Below are 24,102 nucleotides of genomic sequence, written 5' to 3' on the forward strand. Positions count from 1 at the left end.
AAAAAAACAAACCAAACAAACAAACACAGCCCAAAAAAAATCCCCAAAAAAAACCCTACCACAAAATCAAAACAAAAACCAAAAAAACCCCCAAATCTCACAGCCAGCCAGGCAAGTAATGTGTAGTTTCACTGAATGTGAGCACCATGACACCAAACTTAAGCAGCTGAGACATGGGGAGGACATTTTTCCAGCCCTCAATATGCTTTTAGCTTCCTGGGTTTGACAATCCAAGTGTGAATCAGGGATTACTGAGCATTAGAAGGAAATCTACTTGAGCATGGCAACAGCGCTTGCAATTTCATAAATATTCTAGCCGAGCTTTGGTGGTGAAGAGTGTCTTTTTCAAGTATGTGCACGGCCTGTGAATTGATTATCTCCACCTAATGTTCTTCTTTAGGGCCTCTGCTCAGCTGCAGAGTGGAGAGCAGTTGATCAGAATCAAGTACTTTATAACAGCTGAAAGCAGATGCCTGTCTGGGAGATCACGTGCATGTAGATGTCAAATAAAATAACTCACAGGCATTTACCTGAACTATGACAGAAATGCTTCCTTGCCCAAGAAGCAGAAAGGTGTTGGCTTTGCTGATTTGTCCAATTTTGAAAGAATTCTTAGCAACAGCTTTGTCATCTAGTCCAGAACATGCTGATACAGATTACCACAAGAGGCTGAGATGTCATTTTGTTTTCTCCCATCATCCTTAGCCTTTGTCTTCATACTCAAGAGGGCAAAATACAATAATTTTAGGAGTGGATCTATTGTTACATAGCTGCCTAATGTGTTGTTTGCAAGCTGCAAAGCTGGGAACAACAATTTGATAATAATGAAATCACTGGATTTTGTAATAATTGGATTTTTTAATTACCTGAAGCTGGTTATGTTTTAGTCAAGGTACTGACACTCTATAATTGTCAATGTACTGAACTCTGAAGACCACCACAAAATTCTGGAAATTCAGTCTGAAATTGTAGTGTTTGATATAAGAGGGGGCAGCCTATGCATATTACGGGTCAAGTTAAAGTGTTTTCATAATTTTATCTCAATTTTTGGCATTTTTGAAATGTCAGTTTTTGCTTCAAATTTGTTTGCTACAAGTACTTGAGGTTTAACAAAAAGATTTTTTTCAAAAATCTCACAGGTTATGTATAGTAACCCATTACGTTAACTCTGTTTCTTTTTTATAATTGTGTTTAGATCATCAAGGGTTTTAAAGATCTGTAAACATTTGTTTTATAGGATTTTTATTTATTTATTTTAATTAAGGATTCACTGCTATGCAATCAGGAAGGCTATTTTGAGGAGGATAAATTAGAATGCACAGTATGGATGGAGACATTGCTGAAGTCTAAGAATATCCAAAACATTGAAAAATCACATAATCCTTAAATACTTGTCATTTTTCTGCATTTTAAGGTAATGAGCTTTAATCTGGAGTTACTTGGTGCAGAACAGTTTTCAACAATGCACTATAATGAATTAAATGTTTTGCTCCACAAACTCTTTTTAAACATTGATGCATGTAATATTGGTAGGCTAATTGCACATTCCTGGGAATTATTTTATTCTTCTGCCTTGAATGCTTGAAGGATGACTTTGTCACATGGGACAGGAGTTGCATTGGGTGATCCCTGTGATCCCTGTGCACCTTGACTGGACGATGGCAGTATCCTAATGTTTAATATTTCTAAAACCTGTGCTTTTAGGGAAATCAGAGGTATAAAGGATTTTCAATAACATAAAATCATGGAACCAAATTATCACAGAATAGTTTGGGTTGGAAGGCACCTCAAATCCCACCCAGTGCCAGCCCCAGCCATGGCAGGGACACCTCCCACTGTCCCAGGCTGCTCCAGCCCCAGTGTCCAGCCTGGCCTTGGGCACTGCCAGGGATCCAGGGGCAGCCCCAGCTGCTCTGGGCACCCTGTGCCAGGTTCTCTCCACCTTCACTGTGGGGGTAAAGATGCTCCCTGTAGTTTCCAAAGCTCAATATTGCAAAATTCTCAGGTTTAAGAGGCATCACATGTTATTATACATAGTAACAGGAAATAGATATTTGGATGTAGGCAGAAATGCAATACACATATACGAGCAATGCCTCCTTAAAAAAAAAAAAAAAAAAAAAAAAAACAAAAAAAAAAAAAAAAAAAAAAAAAAAAAAACACTAAAAAAATCCACTAAGAAACCTCTTCAGTAAATTAAAGAATAAAAGAACCAAAACTGCCCTAGTGGTTTCATGTCCACATTAATAAAACTATTTCTGTCTCTTAAGTGCATTTTCTAGTAAAAATGTGGTGACTTGCTAGGGATAGAATGCGTTGTTGATGCAATCTGATGGACAGCAGATCTGAATTTTAGTCCACAGGATGACAGAATATTTGGGGTTGGAAAAACCTCTGGAGCTCCCCCAGCCCAGCCCTGGCCAGGCAGGGTGCCCTGGGCAGTGGCACAGGACGTGTCCAGCTGGGGCTGGCACGGCTCCACACAGGGACACTCCAGGCCCTCCCTGGGCAGCTGCTCCAGGCCTCTGCCCCTCCATGGACACGAGTTCTCCCTCCTGCTGGCCTGCACCTCGCTGCCCTCCATGTGATGGCCACTGCTGCTCCTGCTGCCACTGGCAGCCCTGAAAAGTTGATAGGCTTTGTAATAGAAATTTTTTTCTTGGTTAACAGGTGGTCTTTAAAGACAATGAGCTGCAATTAGAGGGGAAAAAAAGAGATTTCCCTTTAAATGTGTTTGGTTTTTTCACTTTTTCCTCGACCAATCTTAGGGACTAAAGCAAACCATGGAGTCTTCTGTAAGGGAACTTGAGACGTTGTGGGAAAACTGGAAACGATTTCCTGACCTGTAGGCTAAAGAGATGGTGTGTCCTCTGTTGTGTCTCAGTAAATGATCATCACTGGGGAAACACCCAGAGAATTGGGGTTTGTGGGAAATCAGTGAGCTTATATTAATTACAGAGGTTCTTCTCATGGAATATTTTTTTTTTCTTTAACTTACAAACCGTACTCTTCAGGTCAAACTTCTGACATCTGCAGGCAGACAGCAACATAGCCCAGCCACGATATTATTTATTTTAGACTTCAGCCTTACATTAATTTTTATGCCAGCAGAGACCTTCAGTAGTAGGCTTCACTGAAGTCACTTCAATCCAATACATAATTCAGGAGAGGTTTTGCAGTTTTCTATATGTGTTTGCTTATACCTGTATCCTTTCCTTTTATATTTATACGTAGATTATTCACTGCCAAAATACTTTGCAAAACTTTATTCTGACAGTGTTTATTTGAAATGGTCAATAAATAATGTGTAAGTGTGTGAAATGATTTCAAATCCCCACTACAGAAATACATAAATTAGAATCATATAACAGATTTCAGAAAAATCTATACTGGAATGCAAAACAGGTTATTTTTGACAGGAGACACTTTTAGGTATTTAACACATTCATTTTTACTTGTCAGCAAAATAATTCCTGGGGAAAAGAAGTTTTAAAGCAGCTGTCTGTTCTTTTCTTCCTGTGGGCTTTCAAGATTTGCTTAATTTATCCAGGGGGAGACTCCAGGTAGATCCTGATAGTAAGTAGAAGAGAATATGCATTATTCAATAGATTGACCTATATGCAAACGAACAGAGCATAAACATTTTAATCTAAAAGTGCTTTTGCTTATATCATTGTGAAACCACCAAAACTGCACCTCTGAAGTGCAAAAAATAATATTGGCTTTAATGAATTGGTTCTGAGTAGTGCTTTGAGACAACAGAGTCTGATGGATCGAGCTGTGGTCTGAGAGCTGCAAACCCTGGATTCCTAATCTTGGTCCTGGCTTTCTGCCAGAGGGAAATTATAGCCCTTTTGGGTTAAGGTATCTTTTTCTTATTAAAAATGTAGATTGTATTACTGCAAAATATATTTGGAAATTGTGACTAATGCACTTATGTGTTTAATTTACATATGTGAGAGATTACAGCACGTTTGTCTGCATACATGTGTCTGCTTAAAACCACGTAACACATTCATCTTCCTGCAAAGAGATATAATTTCCTTGTAAAACAAATTGTATGTTTCCACTGTGAATGTCCTCTGGTGTGTCTTTACAGATGTAAATTCACAGATTAAGCATTTTTGTGTTCTCAATCAGTGCAGAACCATACGTGAATCAACTGTTTCCTTGAATAGTGGGATGAAAATAAGGACAAAAGATGACATATTGTTACTATTTAATTAAATATGAAAAATTAAGTGGTCTTCCCCATAATTTGGCTGGGGCTGCATACAAAAACCACTTTTTTCCCCTCTCTCATTTCTTTAATTATTTCTGAATCTATGAACAGGAAACTATCTCATTCGTCCTCATTTTTATAGCAACATTAAAGAGAAATTATTTTTTTTTCTTAAGTAATTTTAGTGTTCTTTCTCAATAGCCTGTGTAGAATTTTCTCTAACAAAGAACATATTTTAAAAGGTGGCAAAACTACTTATTTCTCATCATAACATCTTGAAAAATGCAGGTAATCATGTTGTACAACATTGAGCAGTCTAATATTCTGAAGGTCAGAGGAGATATATATATATATATATATACACACACACATATCTCACTTGAAATTCAACAGAAAGTACATCTCTCCCAGTCACTTTCATCTCAATAAATCCCAGCCTACTGAAAAGCCAGAAAGTGATAGGCATCTGCAGAGATTGCCTCATCCCAGACCCTGATAAGTAGAAACACAAAAATAAGGAAATTCAAGAACCTAGAAATTTCAAATTACATCCCTTGAAAAACATTGAAACAGATTAGCTGGTTTAGTTTAGGGGGCTGGTTTTTTTCCCCCTGTAACTATCACCCCTATATTGCTTCTATTGAAATATTGCTTATCAAAAATTGTTGCTTTATGAGGTTCACCTTTAAAGCTGAAGGAAGACCATTAGGAAAAAGGATCTCTTGGGTTTTTTGTTCATTTGTGTGTATTTCCTTTTTTTTGTTTGTTTGGGTTTTTTGTTTGCTTGTTTGTCTTAGTTTTTTCTCTGAGCCTTTAAATCTCTGAGTGTTCGTTTGCTCTGCTCAAGTGAAAGCAGACATTAACCTCCCAGACATTCCTTTTGTGACACATTGCCAGGGCATGTGTTTTTTATGACAGAAATGTAGATCCATATTGAGAAATAAACATGGAGTAAAATGTCCCATAGGAAACGAAGCTGAGGAGAGAGAGGAAGATTACTTTGTCTAGGTCTTTTACTGTATTCCTGGCAATTTGTCTTCCCTCATGTCTGTTTTTATCTTTTTTAGTCTCTATGATGGAGCCATGGGATGGTTTGGCTTGTAAGATACATAAAAGAGCTCTTTTTAACACTTCAGCCTTCCTTAACATAACACAGCAACTTAAGCTATTTTCTGGTAATTTCCTACTTCAATTTGTATACATAAATATGGACACACATTCCTAACCCAGCAAGCCAAATTCCAAGAGAATTAAAGGAGAAAATCTCGATATATTGAAGTTCAGTGTTTACCCCAAATTGCATTTGTTAATTTGTACTGGTTTAAAACTCTTACTCTGGCTTTTTACTATTGCATGAGGTCTCAGTGGGTCACAAAATCAGTTTCACTTGGTATTTGATTCAACCTTCATGCTCACTTCAGAATACAGCATACAGCAATTGAAATATTTTGATGCAGAAACACTGCTTCATCTCTTTTTTTTTTTTTTTTAAAGCTTTTCCATAGAGATTTAAAAAAAACCATCTCTAGAGCATATTATTCCCATAAGAACCCTATTTAGGAGCCCATCTATCCATGCCTGAAGTTTCCTGTGCCTGTCTTTCCTCCTGGCAATATATACACCACTACCTCTTAATAAATTATTGGTCTTTAAAGTGGCCATCAGCTTCTGTTTCCTGCTGTTGATGAGACACAAGACTGAACAAGCCAACTTAAGCTCCAGATTGCATAAACTGTATGCCTTTTATGGGATTTTTATTTAAATGTTACAAAAGTGAACTAAACATCTCTTCATATAAGAAGCAAAATCTGTAGCCTTGCTGCTCAGGGATATTAAATAATAAGTTTCCTATATAAGAAAGAAGATTCAAGACTTAAAATGCCTCCAGAAACTTCTGCTCTGCTTGCAGACTCGTCCCCCACGTGGCTATTCTTTAATAAAAAATAATAAATTTTGTAGGCACTTCTACCTCCAACAAAAATCCCCAATAGAAAAAGAAACAAATATCAACACAATCCTTCCTGCTGCCCATTGTTGAGGTGAATGCTCTCCACCTGGGGTGAAGCTCTCACAGATTTTTTAGCATACACTGAAATAAACTATGTTTCTCCCTAAAGCTCCGAGCTACCAGCTTGTTCAAGTCTAAATACCCAGGAAAAAAAAAAGCTTTAAATTCATTCTGGATTTTGCAGCTGCTCCTGTTTAACCCTACACCTAAAGGAAGCCCAGTATGGTAATTTTTGCAGTTTCCTCACAGAATTAGGTGTCCCCAGTTTTCATTATGACCAGGGATGCCAGGCATGGTAATTGAATTTTATCCCACCTTTTGGAAGCCCTAAAAGCTTTGCATCACTGAGGTGTTGGCTATTCCATGAGTAACAAGAGTCAAAAAAACCCAGAGCTCATGGGCTGTGCATTTGTCATCCAACAGAAGAAACCTCTGAATATCAACCACACAAAAAGAAATCTCTGAATATTAATAATACAAAAAGAATTTTCTGAATATTACAGCTCGGTTGTTTTCTGACACATTCTGTGTAATGACATTACATAACTGCAAATGCACCTTTTAAAGATAATTTCTAAAAAGAGGTGTATTTTATATAATTTCTAGAAGCCTGGAGGAACAGCAATTATGTAACAGAAAAAGCATTAATTAATTCCTATCACAAAATTCCAACATGGCTTATTAGAAATCTTGCTGATGGAGGAATTTGAAGTACTACAATTTTATTTCAATATGGGAATATAAATTTCAGGTGTTTCCTCAAAAAGTCACTTCGTTCAGAAAGTCCAGCTTGTTAAATACATTTCATGTGCTGTCACATCTTGCCTGTAGTTCAAAACGTCCAGCTGGAGTTCAAGAGAACACACGTGGGAAAGAGGTCACACAGATGAAGGTTCCACCCCATGGAAAGCTGAATTTTAAGTCTTTGAGAAAATCTGGTGGGAGACTGGGGGTGATCTTTACAAATTCAAACTAATTAAACTTTTGGAGGCTCCTGCCAGATGAGTTTTCCCACTCCATTCCCATTCCACTTACATCCATTACTTTAGTTTGAAAAATAAATCAAAATCAGGATCTGTATGTTTTATCCCAACTTTCTGCCTTTCCTAGCCCAGAGGCTGTTTTATTCTTGTGGAAATCAGATCAAAAAGATGGGACAATGAGGATGTTTGTGAATACAGGAAATGCAGTGTTGTCCTGGGGATCCAGAAACTGAGCAGGTCCCAAAGCTCTGGGACAGCTACTGCTATGGAAATGCAGAAATCTGATATAATTCCACACAAAATCCACTGTCTTTCCCCATGTCTTTCCCTGTACTGCTTCCCAGCCCTCAACCATCCTGTTTTCATGTTTCTTTTGAAAAGAATTTGTAGCTCTGGCACACAGGTTAGGCAATTATTTTGTCCATTTTGAATTTTATTCATGAAAACTGTGTGAACAGAAAGACAAATTAAAATTGTTTGAAAGCCTTGTGTTTTCCACAATAAAAGCTCAACCATTAAAAAAAAAGAAATTGCAATATTTCTATGAAAACACTGACATATTGAGCTCTCCTGATTTAGTTATTCAGATGGTCTTGTGTGATTTTGATGCAGTTGAGAGAGGCAGGACTGGAGGAAGCAAGAAAATAATTATCAAAAATAAACATTACTGTCCAAAATGTAAATATATTAAAGCCATAAATTTTGCAATGTTGTATGCCTGTGTATGAGATACCACTAGGCATTTCTATATCTTTTTCTTTTTTTAAACTTTATTTTTACTGGGTTAAACTTGAACATTCTATAGCAAGGTCTGCCACTAGTCAATGGTTCCCATGTTCTCCTCCCTCAGTGAAGGAGCTCTGGGGTGATTTGGGATTTGTTTCTTCAGGCAGCATCTGAGCATTTATTCCACCAGAAGCTGTGGAAAATATTCAGTAATATTCAGTAAAGGTCACACGAGAAGGTACAGACTCAAACTGGGAGACACTGATTTTAATTTTTTAAATTTTTTAAATTTTTTAAATTTTTTAAATTTTTTAAAATGAATTGCAGCTTACATGTCTGGAATGATACCTCTTCCATGGCCTACATATATATACAAAGCAGAAAATTGATTATATTGATGTGGGACAGTAAGAAATCTACAAAACAGATGAAAAAAACAAAGGAAGAAATCGACAATAAAATATTTTACCGGAGCTAGAAATTTGTACATCAGTTTTTTAAATTTGTGCGTAAATCAGGAGGGAACCAATTTATCCTTTTTCAGAAACAATGAAATTTTTGCAGAGTCTTGGTAACATTAGTCATGAGCAATACAAGGAGCAATAGGATTTAAAAAAAAAAAAATCCAAAAAAACAAACAGCAAAGCAGTACCTAAAGAGAAATGTTCCTTCTGCTTTCTGCCCTAGTTTTCTGTACAGGAAATTTCTGGCATTTCAGCAGCAGGGCTGAGGCAAGTTCTGTTTATCTGCAGTTCTTGATAAACAAACCATCTGGCTCTTAAAGGGCTTAAAAGAACATTTTCCTAGCTAGGGAACTGATGGGAGAAGAGGATGGATTGCATGTGGGAAAGGGATGAAAGAGAATACAAGGGGAAGGGAAGGAAGAAGAAGGCAAGGAGGGAAATAACAAATAACAAATACCTTAATATATGTGATGAAAGGTGGAAATATAGGGAGAATGTAGGGGAAATTCACAGAAGGATCTCGAAGCACAGTGGGGCAGGGAGGGTGGCACTCCAGGGGAGTCAGCAGATACCTGCCCATTCCCCACCAGAAAGAATCCACACAATGGCAGCCAGGATAAATTCTACTGAATTATCTTCAACTGTAATAATAAATTATCAACTTTGCCAGCTTCCTGACTATTAGTTCGTAAGAGTAAGCAATGAAAAATCCTCCCCCCCTTTTTTTTGTTTTCTTTTTTTTTGAATGTAGGACTAGATGCTGAAATGTTTAAATGTTTTCAGAGCCTGCTTCAAGATACTCACCCCAAGGCATCTTGCCATCACATCTGAGAAATTCTCTTTTCCTGTTTTGCACAGTCATGCTGCACAGGTCAGTCTACAGTGCCCTCTGAAAAAAAGGTACCTCCATCCTTCTTGCTGTTTATATTAAAAAAAACACAAACAAAAATGCAAGATGTTTAGATAATTTTGAGGGGGGGTTGTGGTGAGGAAACTCACTATTAGTTTGATCTCTAATGTTAACAACAGTTGGACGTGTGAAAGATTTTAGCAGAAGGGAGCTGAGTGCCTTGAGAGTTTTCCTAGCAGGGAGTTCACAGCATTAGACTTAATTCTTCCTATGGATGTGTGAATTACAATTTTTTTTACTGCTAGTTGGATAATGAGACAATAAAGCTTTCTGATGTGTTAATGTGTCAGATTGGAATGTGCTGAACTGGGTGATGAAGATGAGTTAAAAAAGAGATTTTCCAAAAGTGAAGTTGGGCTGCTTGAAACCAGGGGTTTAAAAACAGTGAGGTAATGACCATTAATGATGATGGAATGATGTAACTGAACTGATTGAATAGGGTTTTGTGAAGGATGGTAATATACAGTATAATTTGTACAGATTATATTGTTTGAATTCTCAAGCAATACTTTCCTTTTTTTAAGAGATGTCCTCATTAATTTTTTAAAGATTTTCGTGTTTTCCATCTTTTTGTAAAATGTCAAGGCAGTACTCAGAGCAAACCAGCAAAACATTCCTTTCACTAACACAGAATGAATTCTAGTCACAAACTGATATTAACCCTGAGTACTGATTGCCATAGTTATAAGCCTAAACCTGTTTTCTAACTACTTCGTACAATTAGTCAAAGTAACAAACATAAGTCAGACTGCATGAATGTAATCTCTGTTCAATCCAACTGTCACTTGCTCACTGAAATAGCTATACTTTTGATTTAACAAGGTATTTTATTTTACTTCATTTCACTGTGTTACTCCCTTCAGCAATCATTTTCAACAGACAAGGAACAGCCCTGAAAAGTGCATGTGTATAAAATTTTTTGTGTATATATCTATCTATATCTATGTCATCTATATTTACATCTATATCTATAGCTATAACTGTAGCTACATATATATGTTACATATATATCAATATATATTTATGTATATAATATATATATATAAACTTGCACAGCAGTTATTTTTTCCACCTATTTTTATGCAGTTAATTAACATAATTTATGCAATTAATTAATTTACCCAATTAAGAGGAAATGAAATGTTACACTTATAAAAGTATGCCATGGGGGAAAAAACCCCAAACCAACTACAAAATGTACTTTCTATGATGTTTACCAGCTTCTTTCCCCCTGCAGTACAACTGTAATTTCTAGTAAAAAATAGAGAATAAATGGAGAGCCTTATGTACTATTTTCTTTAACAGTATTAGGAGATTTGAAGCAGAACTGTCCTGCTGAAGAAATTCAGTCTTGCTCCAGGGGAACTGCCTGAGAGAATGGGAATGGCTCTGGTGAGCCAGGAACTGTTGTAGTTTTTACAGGAACAAGAGCAACCAACCAACCAAATAGGTGGGGACAGAAGATAGGAAACAAAGCTGTCCCTGAGCCATGAATACCACCAGTGAGGTGTGAGACTCCAATTTTGCAGGAAATTCTATGTGCTTGATTCCTTTGCCATTGTGTCTATCATGTTTTACCAAACACATGCTGATAACTAGAATAACAAAATAGTACCAACATCTAAAAAAAAGCTCACTCAGAAGTGAGGGAACGACTAAACCCAGAAAACATAGTTTTTAAAGCCTTTCATGTGGGTGGAAAAAAATCCCAAGAACGTGGTGGTCCAGAGACAAAAATTTCAAACATGAAACTGGATTTTAAATGCAAACTCCTTTGAGAAGGGTGTAGAAGTCAGAGTGTTCATAGTATAACATCTAGGAAATGAGTCCCGAAAACAAACACTGGGATACAGAATCACAGAATCACGGAATGATTTGGGATGGAAGGGACATAAAGCCCCTCCAGTGCCAGCCCAGCCATGGCAGGGACAGCTCCCACTGTCCCAGGCTGCTCCAGCCCCAGTGTCCAGCCTGGCCTTGGGCACTGCCAGGGATCCAGGGGCAGCCCCAGCTGCTCTGGGCACCCTGTGCCAGGGCCTGCCCACCCTGCCAGGGAACAATTCCCCATTCCCAAGCTCCCAGCCAGCCCTGCCCTCTGGCACTGGGAGCCATTCCCTGTGTGCTGTCCCTGCAGGCCTTGGCAATTGTCTGTGTCCATCTTTCCTGCAGCCCCTTGGGGCCCTGCAAGGCCACCCTGAGCTCAGCCCAAAGCTTCTCCTGCCCAGCTGAGCCATGGCAGCTGTGCCAGCCTTTCCTGCCGGCAGAGCTGCTCCATCCTCTGCCCATCCTGGAGCCTCCTCTGGCCTGGCTGCAGCAGCTCCAGCTCCTTCCTAAATGCAGAAAATACCTTTAAGCAACAGCGGAAAAGTTACATTTGGAGTGTCAGTGCTGTGAGGATGTTTTTTTCTAAGTGGAATATCTGAGGGAAGATATGCACAGCAAATTTAGCAAGTAACACATACACTTAGAGTCCTGAATTTGAGACCTTTGCATCCCAAAGTCTGCTCTGCCTTGGCAGCCATTGGATTCTGCTTCATTATGTTATTAAAGGAGGGAGGAAAAGCTCGACAATCAACTACTTGTACCCCAATCAAAAATGTCACGTCTATTCCTGTAAAATCAGTGTAAACTGATGCTCTTTTACGAAAAGCACAAAAAGAAATAGGTGCCTCTCCTCCCCTTTTGAGTGCAGAAATGAGACTTCTCATGCTTTTGAACTTCCTGAGCAGCCACAAGAAGTCCATGGTGGGTTTCCAAGCCCAGCTTTACCAAAAGTCTTGAAAATATTTCCATCGGTGGGTGGATCAGAACTTGGAGAGTGTAAGAAATCAGACTGCAAATTTGAAAGAGAATCACTTGTGGATAAATCACAAACAAATGTTGCATATTAGCTTCGTGAAAAAAAGAAATAATCTAAATGTTCTGATGAAAAAGAGTAAATAAGGGTACGCAATAGCAGAAATACAAATCCCACAGTGTATTTTGCACTGGGTATCTCAAGGTCACTAGAAATTTTATCAAGAATTCGAAAAAAAATTTTAAAAATTGTATTTATTTACAACACAAAATAAAAATTAAGACAGCCTTAACTACCAAGTTATTCCTTGGACATTTGATGATTCTTTGGCATTCCCAAGCATTTTGAAAGAAAAGCCAGTAATACTAAACTGCAAAATCTGATAATACTAAAAAGTGAAGTAAAAGGAAAATTGTTAAAGGACACAGATATAAAACCATAAGGGTCTCACAATTAATTCCAATCTTTAGGGATCACTGAAGCTGTGTGTTTACAAATGGTATGCTATATTAACAATCTGAAGTAATTAGATAAAGACCACAAAACTACAAACTTCTGGGGTAATCTGAACATGTTGAAATAAACTCCTAGCCAATCAACAAGGAAAGTAACACTATGAAAACAGCAAACAAATTTATAATGGCAGCTATAAGTGCAGAAATGCAGGCTGGAGTGTTAATAACATAGCTAGTAAAAGATAGACATGTTTATCTGAGCACTGATAATGTAGTTTATGATATACTTTATCTGTTGGGCACAAAGTGTGAAATGCTGTGGGGGAGTTAATAGTATGAAACATGATTAATCAACACACAGCAAGAAAAGCATCTGCTGTATAAAAAAAGTGTCCACTAAAATGTTATATAAAGTGTGGTAAAAATTAAAATAAACAGAGCTGATAGTGAGATTGCTAGTGTATGGGAAGTTGAATAAAGATGAAGGAAAAGAAGGCTAATGAATATAGATCAAAGCAAAATTGCATATTTATTGATGAAAATAATCTTAGCAAGAAGCCCAAAGCCAGTGTGACAGTGAAAACTGATATTTAGCATAACTGACAGTTTAACACTACTTTTCTATTGCTAGGATGTAATCCATGCACCCTACCAGAGAAAATCAATTACCACTAAACCATGTATTTGTGGCTCAGGAAAGGTGCTGCTTAAAAGAAAAATTGAGTAATCTGAATCCCTCTTACTTTATCATCTGTGCGTGGCACAGCAGAAAGATTCCGCTGCACAAGTAATCATATATATAATCCCATTACATCAGCTGTGACTATACATAAGTTACATGTATATTATGGCCTATTTTTAAGTATATCTACTCTTTGAAATAGGCTGTATGCATCAGAAATTCTGACAGGAATCAGAGAGCCTGTTTCAGAGGTTCTGAGGGATGCAAGCAAATAAACACACAAACACTTGTTTTCACTCATCCTGCAGCTTTTAGTGAAAGATTTTATGTACATAAATACATGCAAGCAATTGATAATGTATTTTAAGTTTTATTTAACTGAAATCACAGCTTTTTAAAAAATAATTTGTATTTTTTATTTAATCACACCTCTTTTAAAAGTGTTTGTTTTTTTTTTAACAGGTTTTTTTAATGAGAGTAGTCCCTCTGCTTTCAGCAGGAGGGGATTGCAGAGTGTGCTTCCAAACATGGAAGCTCAAGATTACACTTGGACAGAGAACAGTGCACGTGAGTTCTCCTCTGGAAATGTCAGGTCTCCCATTGGCACGACAGCAGTTGCTGCAATCCAGGGAATTCATCAGTACCGAGTTCATCCATGTGCAATTATCAACCTGCTGGGTGCCATATTATTTAATGAGAGATAACTTTAAAAGTGAGCTTTTAAAGTACCTTTCTGGGGGCTTTCCTGGCAAGACCTGTAAGCCCTTAAACGTGGACAACTCAGCTCACACTTGGAAGTGCTGCAGAGCAATGTGGTACCCAAAGTCTGGTGAAAACACCTGAGTTGATCTTCTTGGTGGCTGTGGAATTAAACAAACAAAAAAACCTTCCAAACAACTTTTCCAAATGGAGCTAAAGAAATTAAAATGTTCGTGCCAACCTACCCACCCAGGAGGGAAAACGATGCCACTGATCACATCCTGGTGTTAGGTCTGAAGTTAGGAATCTCTAAAGGGGGATGGAGGAGAAAGGTGAAGTTGCATTTAATCAGATATGGTCAGGTGGATCTCATTTGAAACAAGAGAATAACAGCAATTCCATAATTCATGGAGGGAAAGAGGTTTGGGAAGAAAGAATCTGGCTGCAAACATCAAGAACTTTCCAGAAAGCTAAAGAGAGAGCAGCAGAACAGCTGTCTGTGCTCAGAAAACACCAGGGATGGAAGATGCCACTGACGTGGATTTAAAGAACCTGAAAAGTCACCAGGGTTAGGTTCACTTACACTTCCTGTAACCCTGCAGATGCAGAGGCAATAAGTTTAAATCAAGTAATTAATAACACAGAGACAGAACTTACACGGGTGAGATTTATGTTTAGATAACTAAATTTGGGATGACCCAATCTACACACCAGCACACAGAAAAGGACAAGGACACAGCTCAGCTGCTGCCATGCACTTGTGTTTTTTGACTCACTCTCCCAAAAAGTCCCTGGGCACAGGAGAGTCCCATCAAATGGTACAAGCTCAGATACATTTGGGGAGGAAGGAAATTATAATTTCATGAATGAAACCTGTGCAGCCAGAATAAAAAGCCTTGATCTATTTTATTTATTGGTAGAGGTAGAGCCAGTAAATCCCTCTAAGAGAGAATTAATGTTCTCTAAGAGCTGGGTATAATGAACCCAGCTTTCCTAAGGACAGAGCTACTGCTGATGATTGATTTTCATTTCTACACAGTTGCTAAGAGCTGTTGAAGTTTTACTCTTGGGCTGTGCAATTATAAATTCTCCTTTTCTCTCATTTCCAGCATTGCGTGAGCTCAGCTTTCTTCACATCCAAGGTATTTGCAGCCCATCTCCACTCATCTCCTTCCTATTTCTGTAAATAATAAAAAACATAATAACATGTAAGACCTCTATTATCTGTGAAATTGGGAAGAATCAAAAGTTATTACTGAAGGGAAGATGCTGATAAACAGAGAGCGATTAATAATTATGAATAAACTAACCCAAATATGAAAAGCAGAAATAAGAAAATAGGGGAGAATGGGGTATATATTGTTCCTTTGACAATATAATAACAGTATAATCTCTGCTTGTCACCTCTCTGAAATCCACGTTGCTAAACTTATTTTGCAATAGCTAGTTTTTGTCTGCAAGTTATTATAGTTTCCAAATACCTCCAATCTCAATTTGAGATCCTTAGGTCATTTCAACAATAATAGAGTCTTGAATATTTCTGAAAAACAGCCACAAGAGTAATTTAAAAACAACAGCGAGGATGAGCACTACTGTTAAATCCCATTTGTATAAATTTATTTAAATGCTAACTAACCATCCTTTGTATAAGGATACTTTAAGTACCTTTCAGGCTACTTTTCAATAATTTTTGCCAGTTACTCTGGAATAATCAAGGATTTGACTTCAGTGGATTTATATTTATTTTTAAATACACAAACACACACATATATATATGAGAATGTACCCTTCTGACCTTGCAGAAAGGACAAAAAGAGTGAAGGTATATATTTTTCCTAATGATTTTCATGAGCTCTCTAAAAAGTTGCTTTTATTTTAAGCATTATTAGACAAGACTTTTAGAATAACATAATATACATTCTTTTCCAAGAAAAGATGACCTTTTTTCTTTCTGTTTGTTAAGTTGTTCTTATGGTCCATATTACTTTATGTACTTCATATTAAGACTTCAGTAAGCATGAGGGTAGGTCAGAAATAACGACATTTTTGTGCACTGACAGATTTTATTTTTTCATACAAGAACAGTGATGGCATGAAAACATGTGGATCTTCAAAACCACTCCATTTTACAGATTTTTTTTTTTTTTTTTTTTTCTTTCAGGTGCTCTTTCAGGACTTTGGTCTCACAAGTCCTGTCCCTGAGACAGGAACTTCAAATCAATACCAAGGCACGTTCCATGGATGTGCTCTCAGCTGGTGAGGTCCCCTGAGCAAGCACAACTGAAAGGTGACAAAAAAATGAAATGGAAGAGCTGGCATGGCAGGCTGGGCTCATCACAGTGCAAAATGCATTTGGAATACAACATAGCTCTGTTCTAATCTCCACTTGGATGCTTCCCCACCAATAGCTTCAGAAAAGGGTTACTCTTTGCTCAAGTGTGTTGCCCTAATATTAAAAGAATGATGGGACAGAAATATGTTGTAGTTTAAAGCACAGGGAATGATAACTAATCATTATTATTGCTATTCATTATTCTGTACAGAAATTTTAGCTCTTGCTTTAAGATCTGAATAGTCACACCTTCTCTCAGAAGTGCTGCCAAGGCCAGTTTTGGTGAAAAATGTGCCTGCACTTTTCCATAGGGCTGCAAAATCCTACAGGAAGAACAATTAAAGTGAGCAGGCTTCATTAAATACAGAGGCTGACACTGCAGTCAAATGGCTGCATTTAGTGGCAAATTGTGCCTTAATTTTCCTCATTCTCATGCTTGTTGCAGACATAAAATGAGATCTTGCTCTGGCAGAGTTTCTATCTGAGAGACTCATTAAGCCTGTTTCTTACATCTAAGAAAAAATGGATTAGGCTTACCTCTTTCAGAGGCAATCAGAATTTAATATATGTTACTCTTTCCACCTTTTTTTAAATTATTTTTGTATCAGCTGGGATCTTTGTTGGACCTCTCTGCTTGTTTCTCATTCAAGGAGTGTAGAAGACTGCAGCTCTTTAAACTTGTGTAGGTCAAGACCTTTAGGATTAATAAGGGGATTTAAGGTCTAAACTCTTACTGTGATTATATCTTCCATTTCATTGTACTACATGAATGAAACATCATGACAGACAAGCTGTAAACTTGCCTCTATATTTAATATTCTGTGTTTTGTGGAGCTGGCTCTGAGATAAACCTGAACTATGACCAGAGTTGCCAAGCTGTGAGCAGAGATGTGAGAAGAATTCTCATTTTTTCTAACCCTGAGCAAGAATTCATCATTCTCAAAGCTCTTGATGTGAGCTGTCAAGGAGTAGATGACATAAAATAGAATATTATTTACATAAAATGTGAAATTTTAGAAATGTGATCTGTGCAAGAAACCAGGTGCCTGAATCCACAAAAATATCAGGTTCAGTTTCCACATGCATGAAATACATGAACTCAGCAGTAAATGTGCTAAATACTCAGTATATGAATAAAATCCTAAAACATACTGGGAGGAAATCTTCCAATTCTTTATAGAAGTTATATTAAAGTAAAATATTTTCATCATCATCATCACCATCATCACCAAAACTTGATAACACATAAATAATGAATAAAAGAAGAGTTAGATGGAAGAAAACATTTCGTTTTCAGTGGCAAAAAGGGAATGGAAAATATAAATGAAGATCATGTTCAATCTTGTTAATGAATGAACTGGAATGAATTCCTGTAAATGTAAGAAAAGTAACTAACCACTCTGTAAAATAATCCTGTTAAAATACAGTGCCATCACAGCTGAATGCATCTTTAAAACTGTTTTGTAGACACACAGGATCCAATCATCAAAATCAAAAAATAGTCTAATTCTTTCAGTTTCACCTCTTTTTCAAAGTAAGTATTTCTTACATTTGAAAATTCCATTTTTAGAGTTTTCATTTTTTACATTTCAATTTTTGAAACATAACTGAAAGTGAAAGCACCCTCTAAACCAAATATCTGATAAATTTATCCTTTCATGGCAAAAAACCCTCAGGAAAGTTGAAATATATCATTGTTTAGAAAAAAAAAAACAGTAGAAAAAAAAGTAGAGACCTATTCATATTTTGATAATCCTTTGATAATTTCACACTAAATGCATCAAAACCTTTGCTTTTTGCAAGCTTAATTCTGAAGGACTGAACTTTTAAAACCCTTGTCTTTCTGTCTGCCCATTTTGCAATTCTTTTGGATATTTGGACATCTAATAACTGAGGATATTATGCTGGGAAAGCCTGCACCACGTGTGATCTGCTGGTGGCACAGGCTGGGATTGGTGCTCTCCAGCTCTTGAAAATAAATCCACTAACTGCTCAAATCAGTTTTAAGAAGTCTTGACTGTTCAGTGTCCACTCTATTTTGCTCTCACTTTCAGGGGCAATAATCATATCAGTGATTACAGTAGTACAAATACTATAAACTGATTATACATATATATATATTTATTTATTTATATATAATATATATATTATTTATTTAGTGGAAAAAAGTCTGTAAATTCCAATCTTTTATGTTACTCTGAATTAAAAAAAAAACCCAGCCTTTTACTACTCCTAATGACATTTTACAAAATTAGCAGTTTAATTGTATGCTAACAAAATGAAATCTATTAATTTCTTCACACAGTGTTGCATTCTACTCCAGAAATGGTTTATTACAGTGTTATTTCTTTTTCTCTTCGCAAGATCTACAATTGTTTGCCATGTAAAGTTAAATTGATTATTCCAGAAAATAATTTATTTCATGATTTTACAGCCTATTACATTTCTTCTTAAAATAAAAGAGTCTTTTTTCCTTTCCTTGAAACTCAAAATTATTTTACAGAGGAAATTATTTGTTGTTATTTAATAAAAAAGTTGAAACTTGGATCAGAAACAAAGAAATCTGATTTGGCTTCAGAACTCTTAATTCCTGTTTTGGCAACACTTAAAATGTGAAGGAATGGGGGAAAAAAACCCCAAAACCTAGAATAAGAAATAATTTCTTATTGTGTCTTCATCAAAGTGATTTCCTACCACAGAGAGTGCTTTGAAGTATTATATACCTGAGACTTGGGATTTATCTGTGTTTTGAAGCTCATTTTCATCATGTTAACCTAGTCTAAAGTATTAATATATTCTCAGATTTACAGCTGTTTTGTTTAGAATTAATAGTAAATACAGTGTAGTTTCATCTGGCTCTACCGGTTTTGTTTTGTTTTGTTTTGTTTTGTTTTGTTTTTTCAATATTACAATTTATGAGCACCGTGTTTGATATTTTTGATTTTTATTTTAATGAAAGTACTCTAGAACCAGTACTCTGAACTTTAAAGTCTTTCTGTTAGAAGTGCAGCTTGGCAACACTAACAAAATAAAGAGTTGGCTTTTTTTTTTTTTTTTTTTTTTTTTTTTTTTCCCCCAAACCATTGTGATAAACCTCTGGAACAGGAGATTCATATTGGGAGCTAAGCAAAAATTCACTCTCTCTACCAGGGCACTGGGTTTGCCTTGCTACTTTTGCATGACATGTGGTTGATTTACCTGGTTGTGTTAGCAAATTGCTTTGCTGAACTTCTTATTAATAATCTGTGTGAGTTTATTGAATATTTATTCCTCTAAGGCATAAAAATGAAAGATGTGATGAAGGCTCTTTTAAGATCAAGATGCTGTGGGGGACCTTTCAATATTGTGATTACAGGATCTCACTCTAATTGTAACAAGAAATCAATTATTTTCATTTTTTTACCCTTTCTGGTAAAGGATTTTACCATGGTTCTGATGTAAGAGATGAAGTTCACCTGAACATATGCAATTTCTTCCTTGTATGTCCCAAATCCCTAAGAAGTTATTGATCTGAAACCTGACACTGAAGTTAACTTAACAGTGCAACAAAAACTAAATACATTTTCAGTAATTGAGAAGTTCTTCAACTGAAACATTTTATTGTGATTCATACAACTTACAAGATATCAAAACTAACTCTTGTACAAAATCAGGCCTTTGTATTTTCCCAAATTGAAATAAAGTATTAGCTTTAGAAAGAAAAGACGAATTCAACGCATGTTTAAAAACATCCAACAACCCAGAATGCTCTGCAGTTTAGGTGTTCTGTTAAAATGGTAGATTTTGCTGTTAAAATGCATAAAATACAAAATTTATTTCCAATCCATGTTATGTATATTCAGCTTCTTGTCATCTGATATTTTTGTACTTAGAAGTGCATCATGGTATTATGTTTTTCCCAAATATTTTTCTGAAAAAAGATTAAAAATTTACTACCTAGTTGTTTTGAATCTTTTGTCATTAAATAAAATTCATTGGAGTTTTATCTCATCACTTGAGGTTAAACTCATTGGAGTTTAACCTCATCACTTGAGGTTAACTGCTGAGACTTACCCTAGAAATATTAAGATCTACCCAGACAAATTTTTATGTAAATTTTAAGTAAGCAGAGAGAGTTTTCAAGAAATATTTTAGGACTTGGGGAAAGTATAAATCTTGACATTTCTAAGTAATTTGTCTTTCATATATAATTACATCATCACAAAAAAACTTCACTGCAAATCTTCATTTGCCAAAATCCTTTCATCAAACACTTGCTTTGGTTGGCATGTGCCCTAAAAAGTTCCTTATACAGTTTATAAATTGTGCAAAAAATCAAAACACCAGTTTAAAAATATTGTCCCATCTTTCCCCCTTTGCTGATAACGAGTCATGTATATCATAAATCAAATAAATTGATTTCTGAATTGTCTATCTAGTTCTCTCTCGTAAATTCAGGTGCACTCTTCAAAGTTATTTTCACATACTTGAGAGAAGAGGTAACCACATTCTTGTTTTTAGGACATCTTTACAACAGTAGATGAAAAAAAAAAATTAACAAGAAATATTGAGGGCACCTCTACCACTTCAGACTTTATTTTTTAATGGCAGCTTAACCATTAAGTGGTCATTTAGAGTGATTCAGATAGATATATTCTCTAAAAAAGGCATTATAGATCTTTTTGCTTTCAGGTCTTCTTGCATAAAAAGGAAAATAAGCTGAAAACAAGGTGAAAGTACTTGGCACCACCTCAGACTGAGTGGAATAAGACAAAATCTGCTGAGAAACCAGGAAGGAAGTCTGTAAAAATTTTCTGTAGTACATATCAAAACTTGCATTGGCATGACAATGACAGGTCCACTATCTCAGGAAAATACCAGTGTACAATGAGTAGGTAAAAAAAAGTCATTTATGGCTGGGTTTGAACCAGCAAATGTGTGCAAGAGAGATTCTTTTTTTTTTTTTTTTTTTTTTTGGTCTGGACTTGGGGAAAAAACAATCTCCAAGCACAGACTATTTAGTCACCTCAGCACTCAAAATTTATTTCAATTTATTGCTCAGGAGAAGAAAGGAATCAAGGAGGAAAATTAAAATAAAATTACACTTCAGGACCACTGCCTAGTGGTGGCATAAGGTTCCAGACCACTGAAAATAAATGTCTCAGAAAAACAAACTGTGGCAAATGTGATTTTGACCTTTGTCTAAACTAGGTAATGTACTGTATGATTTTCAGATACTCCCCCTAGTCAGTAAAGAAATTGGTGACGTAAAGAAGGCCAAGAAAATCTGGGAAAATCTGGGTTTTTTTAAAGTTGATGTCCTGAATCTTTTGACTGAGCTGTTCTCAACCAAAATCTTCGCTTGCCTTACAATTTGAGAGACTGAGACCCAGCAGATAAATATATAAATAAATCAGTCTTTCTTATTTTGAAAAGAAATGTGTGTTATTTTTGTTCAGACAAGGGCTTCCATTTTCCCAGTCACATACTGGCAGAAAGATTGAAATAATGGCTCCAAAGGTAGCAGTTTTTCATAGCCTTTACTTTACAAATCTTTGTGTCCTGGTGTTTGAAAAGGCTTCGGTGCTTACTTGTAGGAGGATCCCAAAGCAATAAAAACCCATAAAATAAACAAAAAACTCTACATTTCAAACCCCAAACCAACCAACCAACCAACTAACCAACAAGAATCACAAAGTCAAAAAGCACAGAACCAAAACAAAAAAATTAGTTCTTGATAAAATGGGCATTTTTTTTTCCTTCCAAGGAAATTATTCCTTTTGTTTGTTTTAGTTGTTAAACTTCTTAAATGAAAGATTAAAAGTGATTTGAGTGGTTTGGGTAACTACTAGGTCTTTTAGTACCTAGTACTTAGGAAGTGTTTGATAATTTCCTGGCAAACAATGGGCACATTGTTTCATATAAAACATATGAACATATAACTTTCATATGAATTAATACAGATTCTTTACCTGCTCCCTTTTAAGGACCACCTGGACTGTATCTGATTAAATTGTCATATAATTCTTACAGTCTGCCCTAATTATACATCTAAATTTACATCAAATCTTTATGAGCATTACTCTATTATGGTGCTACCATATTGATAGAGTTATTACAGCTTAACCTTGGCCTACATTACTAGCTGAAGATTTTATTCCAATAAATAACTCAAATGATTCTGCCACATCCATACCATTATTTTTGTAAGCTCATTATTAATGATGAGTAACAGGTTACATTCAATAGCTGTAACTGGTCTTTATTATATTGCTGTCAAATATATTTTTAACAGGTAGCTTTCTTAAGGTCTAGTTTATTGATTTCTTAAGTTTTTTCTGTGAAAAATAAAGGCAAGTCTTTAGAAATACAGTTAAGGGTGCTTTATCCATAAAAGGAAGTGGTTTCTGCCTAAACCTCAGCAAATTTTTTAGGAAACTGAGGAAACCAGAGCCTTCTATTTGTATTAAGGGTAGAAAAAAATAACCACAGTCTTCTACAAGTTCCTTTTCACAGATGAGCAGGAGAAAAATTTATGTTATTACCTATAGTCTTGCTTTTTGAAGAAATACAATGAAAATATATTGTCACAAGCCTTCAAGTCTTAGTTTCCTCCAATAAGGGAAAGTTCCCTTTTTGGAGGGAAAAAATATTTATCTCTGCTATACCTGTAAAACATTTCCTTTATGAAGAAAGGAAAGAAGAAGAAAGCAAAGCCACACACAAACCCCCTCATCTGAAATACATGAATTTGTTAACTGCAGAGGAGTGTCTGAACTTCACTGGATAACTTAGCAAAGTTAACTGAAACGTTTTGTAAAGAGTTGTTTAAAATAAATAATGGTTCAGTGTAAGCTCCATTTTTAACTCTCAATAAAAAAAGAAATTTCCTGTCATGAGATCTCCCATAACTTAGACGATGGTGATTCATTGGCTTCTTCATTAAAATACTGGAGAAAACTGACCTAACTTTTTTTCTTCTACAGCACTAGCACCAGTTTCCATCCTTAATTTTATTAACTTTTCTAGCTGAGAGGTTTTTGGTTTTTTTTCATTCAAAATAATATAACCCCCATTTCAATTTCCCCAGTATTATATAAATATCAATATATGATGCTATTCCTGCACAGTAAATGTTACATTCTTTTTATAAAAGTTCACAAAGATTAGATCTACAGCCCTGTATCTAGGAAGAAAATTACTCCATTAGTCTAGTTTCATTTAGCTTTGGAAAACTCCTGTCTTATAAACTGGCATTTCATACCTGATGCAGCATGAAATGAATTTTAATAGTTCCCCCAGTGATATTAGTCAAAAATAATGGTTGAGGTAGAAGATAATTTTAGTTGAGTGGAAATGTGCATGAACTGTAACATAATTAATTTTTATTTTTTTATTATCTACAAATTGATCATTTAAAAAAAAAGGGAAAAAAATCTCTGGATGTGTACTGTTTGTGGTACAAGCTTCCTCCACTTAAATCCTGGGCCAGTTTGGGGTTAATTGGGTTAATTTGAAGTGTATTCTACTAGAGTCAATCTCTTAATTCCTCCATCTCTGTTTCCTAGCTGCACTTTGACCACATCCAGCTGTTGACTGCTGTTGAAGCTGCACAATGGAATCCCAGAATTTACATAAAGTTTGTTAACTCATTCAGGATTACTGGAATGTTACTGTCTGTGGTCCACAAAGTTAACTTATTACCAAACAATAATAAGCGGCCTCCTAGCCACTTTTAGACATTTTTATATTTTCAGGCGCTTTTTTTTTTTTTTTTTTTTTTTTTATACCCAGGGCTTGGGAATCCTAAAAAAAAAAACAAAAAAAAAAAAAAAAAAAAATTTT

This window comes from Pyrgilauda ruficollis, unplaced genomic scaffold (assembly GCF_017590135.1).
Source record: "Pyrgilauda ruficollis isolate IOZ18807 unplaced genomic scaffold, ASM1759013v1 scaffold151, whole genome shotgun sequence".
Lineage (NCBI taxonomy): Eukaryota > Metazoa > Chordata > Aves > Passeriformes > Passeridae > Pyrgilauda > Pyrgilauda ruficollis.